The following is a 10,810-nucleotide window of genomic DNA, read 5'->3' as shown; positions in this document are numbered from 1 at the left end:
TTTGCGGCCTTGGAAGAAGATGTGCTATTTTGAGTGGGATACTAATCCCTTATCTTTTCTTTGTGATTTGCTTGTTTCGCATGTGGGAGAGAAACCTTCTCGAGCCTTTAATGACTTTCTTTCTTACTGAACGACTGTGAAGTGTTGTTGGCAAAAAAAAAAAAAAAAACACACACACACACACACACAGAGTCAAGGCATTCAGATAATGTGGAAAAAAGAATGAATAGCCAATTCCTGCCATGTGGATAATTTACATGTTCCCGAAAAAAAAATTCCCTGCAAAAATTCTATATGATTGTGAATCCAACATTGCCGCTTGCAATCACGAAAGCAAAACTGATCACGCTACCTGGTCCATCAGAACTTTGTGGCACAATATTTGAGCCTTTGTGGAATGAAATTTAAAAGATGATTCCAATCAACGTGATCCAACAAAAGGTGTCCCTAGGAATTTTAGAATGAAGCCCTTCCACAAAATCGATCAACCAACATATTGGGAAAAAAAAAAAAAAAATCAACCTCTATGTGGTCCCATTACTGCCTTGAAATGAGATATGAAATTATTCATCTGAAGCACGGGGTCTTTATGGTCGGATAATCTGAATTAGGATTAGGGCAGAATTTAAGAGCTGCCTTTCTGCCATCGGAATGTCTCTAAGTCTAGCCAGGTCTCTTTCTACCAAACACTGCTCGGTTGAAGTTTACACTAAATGCGCCGCGGTGTATCCCCTGTTTCCATCTGCAAATTGATACGGCCCTGCTAAAATTGCTACCGCTTGTGTTGAGGAACATGGCTTCGGATAATAGTGCTGATTCATTGCGCATGGCGGCATTGTGTAAACGATTGGGACAGCTATGCCCAGCACAGGAAATAGAAATTTTGGAAGACGAACCCCAACCTAAACAATTAGAGGAATGTCGTTTGCTATTAGTGGGTAAAGTGCTATCAAAATCAGCTATTAACTTTCAAGCACTCTAGAGTACCTTGAAGCGTGTATGGCGGATGGACCAGGTTGACTTTTCACAGAGAGAGGAAGGCCTATATACAGCAAAATTTCATTCCGAAGTTAAGAAATAGCGGATATTGGAAGGTGGACCATGGCTTTTCGCCAGTCAGTTGGTAATCTTCAAACCATGGGTTCCTAACACACCTTTACATCTCTATGACTTTAGTCGTTGCACTTTTTGGGTCTAGATCTTCGGATTACCTTTGGAATGGAGTTCTGAGCATGTTATTAGAAAGCTTTAAAACAGGTAGGAGAAGTCTTAGAGATCAAAGCAAGTTTTCATGATGGATTATCATTAAAAGCTGGAAGGGTTAGAGTCGAAGTCAACCTGAATAAACCTTTACAATCCGGCAAGCTGCTTTGCCTTGATGGGAGAACACTATGGATAGACTTCCAATATGAACGGCTTTCCCACTTTTGTTACTCTTGCGGGAAGATAGGCCATTATGCCACATACTGTCAAACATATCCCTTTGAAGAGGCCAAAATGGATGGTAAATATAAGATGGCTTACGATCAGTGGCTGAGAGCAGAGGTTGGAGAGCATAGTCCTTACTAGAACGTGTTCTATAATCCACCTGAGGATGTTGAATAGAATGACGAAACCATTCCTGAGACACCTCCAGCTTTGCTGCCAACCGTGCCAGTGTCGACTCAACAAGATCTAGCCGTTCCTCTGCCCTTACCGACAGCTTCGCATAACTCAGAAAAAGGAGTGACGGCTCCGTCTATTCAACCACAGTTGATGCAAATTGAGAAAAGTATAACAACGGCTATGATCCCTGCGAGTGCAAAACAGAAAGACATCATCAACCCAACCATGGGAAACCAGCAAACAAAACAACAGAAAGGAACTATGGCTCCTCCAAAGGTGGGATCAGCAAAAAAACCAAAAAGGTATTCACCATATAATATGAAACATTCAGCTTGCAGCGATTTTGATGATTCTCCGTTTCTGGATACACCAGTTCTAGAAGCGAGTGAGGTGACTCAGTGGGCGATGGTGGCTGGCCCTAAACAGCCACCGCCGCACAAATGAAGTTAATATGTTGGAACTGTCAGGGTTTGGGCAATCCCTTGACAGTTCAAGCACTAAAGGCCATGACGGCCAAGGAAAAGCCCGACATTTTGTTTTTAATGGAAACTAAGAATCAGGGATCAATGCTTCATAGAATGCAACGTCGATTACATTTCAGCAAATCTTTTGTGCGCAACCCTACAGGTATAGCAAGGGGTTTAGCAGTTTTTTTGGAATGAAACAGTATCCTTAGAGTTTGAACAGTGTACAGAGTACCTTTTTGATATGCTCTGTCGTGACTCCATGGATGATAGGCTGATGCGGTTGACCTGTCTTCATGCTCCTTCATCTTTCCACAATCGCTAGTTATTCTGGGAGGACCTCAGAAGAATCAGCAATGCCAATACTCTACCTTGGCTCTGCGTTGGGGACTTCAATGAGATCCTCTATCCCTGGGAAAAGGTCGGAAAGTGCCAGTTAGATTGGTACTATTTAAATTATTTCCGGACTGTCATCAATGACTGTGTTTTGCTGGAGTTAGAGAGTAAGGGCTGCGCCTTTACCTGGATGAATAATCGAGCCGGTGACGACTTAGTTAAGGAACGACTGGACCGTGTTCTGTGCACACTGGAATGGTGACTTCTATATCCTGCTGCGGAGGTGTTTGTTTTTCCGGCCCTGGGCTCAGATCATTGCCCGCTTCTTTTGACCAATATAGCTCAACCTAAAAGGGGCGGTAGGCCTTTCATCTTTGAAGCTTACTGGATCCAAGACCAAGAATGCCGCGAGGTCATCTACAAAGCATGGAACTCAGTTAAGGTAAGTAATTCAAACCTTATGCATGAACTACGACTGGTTTCTCGTGCCTTACATGTTTGGAGCCGTTCAAAATTTTCTAACGGCCACTTGAAGGTTCAAGCATTACAACAACAGCTTCAAATCATTATAAATCAACCATATAATTCTGGAACAGACACAGCAGTAGCTTCTCAGCTTCGGGATGAGATTAAAACTATATGGCAGCAAGAAGAAAAGTATTGGGCTATGCGCTCTAGAATAAACTGGTTGCGATGGGGAGATAGGAATACCAATTTTTTTTCATGCAACTACGATTCAAAGACGGCAGAGAAATAGGATAGGCATGTTACAAGACGAGACTCACAACTGGGTGAGGGACAATCAGGCCTTGAAGGAGCTAACAAATGCCTACTTCTAACAGTTATATACAACAGGAGGCCCTCGTGACTATGCTCCAATTCTGGATCAGTGTCCACAGATTGTATCGGCTAATATGAATGATAATTTGATGAGTCTAGTCACTGCCTCTGAGGTGAAACAAGCAGCCTTTCAGCTGGGGAAAACAAAAGCACCAGGTCCAGATGGTTTAAACGGGCTGTTTTACCAAAACCATTGGGATATCCTCCAGGATGATTTGCTTAACTTAGTAAGGGATTTCTTCAGCTCCGTGGTGTTGCCTAGAGACATTAACAAGACGATTATCACTCTCATTCCTAAGACCAGTCACCCTGAAAAACTTGGACCAGTTTAGACCTATCAACCTATGTAACTACGCATACAAGATTATATCCAAGGTCTTGGCCAATCGACTGAAACCATGGCTTTGTGAGCTTATCTTAGAAGAGCAGGCTGCTTTTGTGAGTGGGAGACAAATACAGGATAATGTCTTCATTGTCCAAGAGGCACTACATCAATTTAGAACGAGGGAAAGGAAGAAACACTTTAATGTACTCCTCAAGACAGATATGCAAAAGGCTTATGACAAAGTTGAATGGGATTTTCTACAGGATTATCTACTGCGATTGGGATTTCATTCCCGATGGGTTCAGCTACTAATGCAATGCATAACCACAGCCTCTTTAAGTGTTCGCTTTAATGGAGAACAACTTTCATATTTTCGGCCATCAAGAGGACTCCGGCAAGGCGACCCTCTATCCCCTTATATCTTCATATTATTGGCGAATCTTCTATCCACTCTCATTAACCAAGCGATTCACATCGGCCATCTTACAGGTATAAAGCTGAACAGGTCATGCCCGACACTATCGCATCTCTTTTTTGCTGATGATTCTGTTTTCTTTCTCAAAGGCACTTTGATGGAATGTCAGAATCTTGCTAATATCCTCAACCAATATTGTATGGCAATGGGACAAGTTATAAATCGGAACAAATCAAGCCTCTTTTTCAGCAAAAATTGTCCGTTGACCTTATAGGAAAACTTGGCGGGTATTTTTAGAATGCCGGTGTTGCATTGGTATGGTAAATATTTAAGTATTCCGTTCGAGTGGGGTAAATCTAAAAGGGAGATGTTTGCTTGGATATTAGGGAGACTACATTCAAAGCTTGAGGGCTGGAAAGAAAGATTTCTGTCCAAGGGCAGAAAGGAGATCCTAATTAAATCTGTTGTATAGGCAATTCCTCAATACGCTATGTCCATTTTCAAGTTGCCAACATCTTTGTGTAAACTTATTAAACAGAAAATTTCCAGATTTGGTGGAAGACTGACCAAAACAGGGTTGGTGTGCATTGGCAGAAATGGGATTTGCTAAAAAGATAAGGATGGTGGAGGGCTCGGCTTTCGAGACTTGATGGCGTTCAACAAAGCGATGCTTGGGAAGCAGGCTTGGCGCTTAATACAACAACCTGGCTCGTTGTGGGGTCAAATCTTTAAGGGGTTGTATTTCAATTCGGTGAATTTCCAAAAGGTAGCTAGAGGCACACGACCTTCATGGAGATGGCAGAGTCTTCTTCTTGGCCGAGAGACCATCCTACCTAATATAATTTGGTCAGTTGGGGATGGCACAGAGATAAGGATTCGGGGAGATAGGTGGCTACCTATCTGAACAATAGGTGGACCGGCAACTCGAGAGGAGCCAGAGCGGGTGGTCGATCTTATTGATCCTCTCACCCAAACATGGAATCTTCCATTAATTCAACAACTATTCGATACTCCGGTTAGTACATAAATTGTTAAAATTCCTATACGACTTGCCTATGCTAAAGATACGTTAGTCTGGATGCCTACCAAGGATGGAAGTCACACGGTTAAGAGTAATTATAGATCAGTGGTTAGCACGGCAAGCACAGCAACTGCTCAACAGGCATCTACATCATATTAGCACCCCAAAATATTGTGGCGTAAGATCTAGTCTATGCATACAGAGCCCAAAATTCACACTTTTATGTGGACAATTTGTCATAATGCCCTTGCGACTAAGGCTAACTTGTTTCGTCGACATATTTCTCCCACTCCAATATGCAGTCTATGTAAACACAGGACTCCGGAAACTATTGAACATATGTTCTTTTTCTGTCCTTGGACAAACGATGTATGGAAGCACCCTAAGATCAACATTTCAGTCACATCTACTACAATACAGAGGATTGATGACTAGCTCACGGAACGGGCAACAAATAAGAGGCTCATACTTGGTTTGGCAACAATAGCGCAAATCTTGTGGCAAGTCTGGTGCATGCACAACAGCTGGATTTTTCGTCGAAGACCACTAGATCCCAAAGATGCCCTTGCACTGTCCAGCCTCCGATCCTCCTCTTCTACGCGCAAATCTAGAACAGGATGCTACGCCGCCGACGCTGATCATCCGTGAAACCTCCAGAACGTGACTTCCTAAAATGCAATATTGACGGCTCTTACTATCCATGTAGACAAGAAGGAACAATGGCATGTGTTAGTCGAAACCATCAGGGTATACTTACAGATGTCTACGCCAATCGGTTTCCTGCAGCCTCGGCGTTTCAATCGGAAGTTCAAGCGCTCACCTTCACTTTGCATCATCTGAGGTATCAAGGCATCCACACAGGAAAGATTGTAATCGAGTTTGACTGCCAGATCTTGATCGACACAGTTCACGGGAAGAAGAAGCCGCCATGGGAAGAATGAATGCTCTTCAATGAAATCACAGCTCTGCTCCCCGCATACCCTAGCGTGCGGCTGCAGTTCTGTCGCAAGGAGGCCAATGGTGCCGCTAACTGGGCTGCCAAGGCCCACGGAAGACCTGACCTAGCCCACAACTAGAACATCTTTACCCCTTACATTTTGCAAGATCTTGTAGCTGCCGATGCAATAGCATCGGGGTGTAATTTGGCAAATGCTTAAATAATAATATCTACTGTTTCAATCAAAAAAAAAAAAATACTGTCCACAATCAATTCCTGCGGGTTGGAATCATGGGCTTCCTGTTCTTCTTCGTCGCATATGCAAGTTGACTGAAATCTAGGGAAATAATTGACCTAATAGTGGACAAAATCAATGAGGGATAATCAAGAGCTTAGAGAAGTAGAGAATCTATGTGCCGTCATGTCCTTACCTATCCGTACATGTGTTGTGCACATCCTTCAGAGGAGCACGGAAACCCCTGGCACGAGAAATAGAACTAGGAAATCTAAATGACAATATTACCGAGACGAATCTCTCTAATGATTTTTCTGCTATGTCAGAATAGTGGCCCGAATGAGAGATGTCAGTTCCAAATTTTTCTTCAGAACTAATGAATGACTTGTCTAATCCAGGGGCAAGATTACCTGAAGCCAAGAGATATTTCAAATTTCCAACATCATTCTGAGAAAACTCATAATATATGTGGTCTCCATAATGCCAAAGAGGCTACCACAGAATCCAAAATAAAGGTGGACTACCAAATCATGGTAAGCTTTTAAGATAACCCTCGAAGTACATGCAGATGGGTCAATGGATTTAGAATTCAATTCATCGAAGCATGAGCTTAAGAATGGACTAGAACTCATTCCTAAAGCAGGAGGCCTTTTTACACAGCTAAAATGCATTGGAACGTGGAGGTTCCTTTTGATATGTGGCATAATCCTTAGATTTTGTAAGCTTCCCAGCGATGTCGACTTTATTTCATGTTGTTTAGCCGAGAACATTTTTGGTGTTAACATGTACACTCCAATACCAAATGATGCAAAAGATTTCCTGTTCGAAAAAGTCCGATTATGTGCTCAACATGAAAAGCATGCTCAGGCTTGAATTTTGCAAACCAATTAGAAGATCAGCCTAGCCTTACAAAGGAAATGCAGTTTGGCTTTGTCATGTTAATGCATGCATCTTCATCAGTTAGCTAATAAAGGGCTTTCCTAATTTCATCTTTAATTATTGATTTTGGATGTCAAGTCATATGGTCACATTTCCTCTTCGATCATTGATCCCTTAAGTGGCCCCAAAATATTGGATCTAAAATGAGGGATTTTTAGTGAATTGATGACCAGTAGCACGGCCAAGTAATATACATTGCTCGGTTGCCCACCAAGTGACACGTCAGACCCATGAGCTGGCAATCCCTGTCACATTTTGCTCGTCCCATCACTTGAATCTCTTGTTCCTATCCTCGGATCCTCCATTTAGCTGCTCCAAGGAAAGAAAGAAGAACAAGAATTAATTTCAGTTAAGATATTTTGTGAATTCTAATGTTATTTTATTAGGCACGACTGGCCACAATGAACATGCGTCTTAATCATGTGAAAAGGAGTTTATAATAATTTGATTTATCTTGACTTGAATGAAAATAAATCTCAATCATTGTCCATCTCTCTTATTCATTTGAGTCCTATACCCAATAGCTATAATCATAGAAGCTTGTGTTTCCTCCTTAATTATTGATCTTGGATGTCAGGGCATCCGTTCATATTTCCCCTTTGATCGTTGATCCTTTAAGTGGCCCCAAAATATATAAGTAGACCAAATGAGTAACATACCTTCAAATAGAGCCAATAATAAAACATGCGTGTCTCTCATTATTGAAATGAGCAGTCAATTATTACTAAAATTGATTTCACTAATATCAATTGTGTTAAACGTTGGATGAGTATAAAAAAGAAAAAAGGATATATATATATTTTTTTTTAACAGAAAGAAAAAAGGATTCAACAACATGTTTGATTGTTGAATCACATCTGCAAGCGCACTAATGCAAAGATTGCGTAAAATTGAGTCATAAGAGAGGTTCACGTGTCACCTTTACTTGGCAAGCTATTTTTGATTATTACTTTAACAGATTTCTAATCCATTCTTGTGAATCTATTATTCTGCATCTCTAATTCCATGCATGTTTCAATAGTACCCTCCAATAGGTGCACAAGAAATAATATAACCTTGCATATTTTGGCAAAAAGTTTGAGGATAATTTTCATGTATATATAGACTCTATTTGAAATGCCTTTATTTGTGGAAAATAATTGTTGGGGCCACATTTTGTTGATGTTTAGCCTTTTCAACACTTAAACAAATGGAGTTAAAAATTTTGACACCTTCTTTTTTTATATTGTTAAATAAAAAAATGAGTGAGAACTAAAATGACATTTTGACATCCCGGATCAATACTCGAAGAGGAAACACGAACCATTGATTTGACATCAAAGATGAATGATTGAAGAGGAAATGTGAACACGTGATTATATCTATCGAAAGATATATGTTTCAGGTTAGACCCAAATAAATAAATGGGACGGATAGTGATTGAGATTCATTCAACTCACAATGAATCGAATCTTCATATACAAGGATTTGTCCCTAGCTTCCCCATCCTAATCAAAATAAAAAAAATGCCATACAAATTGAAAATCAGTTTGGGTCTTGTTAAGGATCGATGATGGTATGCCAATGTGACAAGCTCGTGAGAGCAAAATCTTATCCAAGTCAATTTCTACCTTGTTGACATGACCATTGTAGTATACTTCTCCCGTTACCTTTCCACGTTTGCATCCACACCACAAACCTGTACCCTCTGCTTGTGTGCAGCCATTGTGGGTGCTTTTCCATTGAAATTCAAAATGTCTGTCGGTGTGTGTGTCTATATATATACACAAGTCTAAAAATTTTATTTTTTTGAATATCTATTACCAAAATATGCACGATCATTAAATATACATTCCATTAAGGAATATATAATTTCGAAGCGTACCACCATCATTAGTATTGACCCCTCAATAGCATGATTCAAAACTCATTATCGTCAAGTGTAGAATGTGAGCGAGTTGGTTGACAATCTCCAGTGACAATACCAACAAAATGATATATGATGATAAAATCAATGATCCTTTCACTTCTATCAGCAACTAAAAACATCCAAGAACACTAGCTTGGCATAGGTACCTTCAAGTTGTCATGAGATACCCTCATGTTGTTATTGCTTGTTCACCTTAACTGTCACAACCTAGTTTCTTGTCCTTGTTGATATACAGGAATCATTGATATCTGTAAAAACTACTGTACGATCTGCACTTATCAAGTTATCATCATTAATATTAGTATCAAAGATGGGATGAGATTGGAGGTACGTAGGACTTTGCCACTGGAGGATTCATGTGCCTTAGCTTTGGCTCCCGGTAATTATCCTTATAGCACTACGCTTTGCCATTCACCCAATATATATATTTAAAAAAATCCAAAACAAAAAAAAAAATCTCTTCGAATTACATTTCGAAAAAGTAGCTATAATCTTTGACTATACATGTTGCCTTTTGACGAAAACAAAAAATATGTCAGATTGTCGGGGAAACTAAGGAACGGGACAAAAGAATATAAAAAAGAACACGGAAATGACTCGTCCGAGTCTATATCCAATAAGAATCCTCCAGAGTCCTTGCTTTGAACAAGCTTGACAGAAGAAGAACACCAAGCGTGAGATTCGAAGTAAGAAAATGCACGATTCACGCAATTTTATCGGAATAAGCTCGATGGTATCGATACAATTCCGCAGATTAAGGCTTTATTGACCTTCTTAGTCTTGTGTATACATCTTTCTGTGTCCTTAGTGCGATGAAGTGATGTTGCAATGATGGAGCTTTTGGGCTCATGGCGTTCGCGGCTTCCGCCATTTTTGCCCCTGCTGTCACCTACACTTTTGGTCTCGTTCAAAGCGCTCCATTTTACTTCATGACATACCCGATATGGTCATCTACTTTGTCAGTAGCTCTGGGAAATGTGTACTCCTTCCATAAATATCCTCTAACATGCAAAGTGTGAACAGAAATAGAAAGCCATTGCATATCGTCCATGTTCAACACAAAACAATCTCAGAAATGCACAACCAACTTGAATCTTTTATAAATTATTCTGGATCAAGTAACAAACTACACACACATAAAAGAAGACACCATACATCATACAAGAGAGAGTTTTCTAGAGCCTGACCAGGGATCGATGCAAGATAAAGAAACTTCTACATATATTCCCAACCGTATGGACATTTTAAAGAGCTTATTAGGCATAACATCATAACATAAGGCCAAGTTCAGTTCCTCTCAGAATCATCACGTCACTCACCATCGTGTGGCTCTCTCTTCATGTCCGCATGAGAGACAAAAACCCAAACATGAGTCACAAACTCGCCCCCAGTGGGGAGGTAGTCAGCATGAGCCGCTGCAGCATTCGATGGAGCCATGTACATCATTTCCTCCCAGAAGTCAGCCAAGACCTTCCAAATTTGCTCCTCATTTGCCACAACACTAGCAAATTGCCTTCCTAGCTTTGCTCCTTGAAGAACAATGTTTTCCTGGCATTGTTCAACATCAATGCCCTTTAGCATTTCAATCCTCTTGTCCATTGAAACCGACGATTCCTTGAATAAACCCCTGGCTTCGCTGACAGCAGAACGAAATATGGATTGGGTCCTGTAAGGGTGATCAGGAGCAACCTAGGGGTGAAAAGCCAAAATAAGCAAGATATTTCGATAGCTGAGTCGCTATGCCAAAGTGTTCTCGCGGTTCTTTTGAAAGTTGAGTCCCTCTT

This window comes from Eucalyptus grandis, chromosome 4 (assembly GCF_016545825.1).
Source record: "Eucalyptus grandis isolate ANBG69807.140 chromosome 4, ASM1654582v1, whole genome shotgun sequence".
Lineage (NCBI taxonomy): Eukaryota > Viridiplantae > Streptophyta > Magnoliopsida > Myrtales > Myrtaceae > Eucalyptus > Eucalyptus grandis.
The sequence above is the reverse complement of the archived record's forward strand: the minus strand, read 5'-3'. Positions refer to the sequence as shown.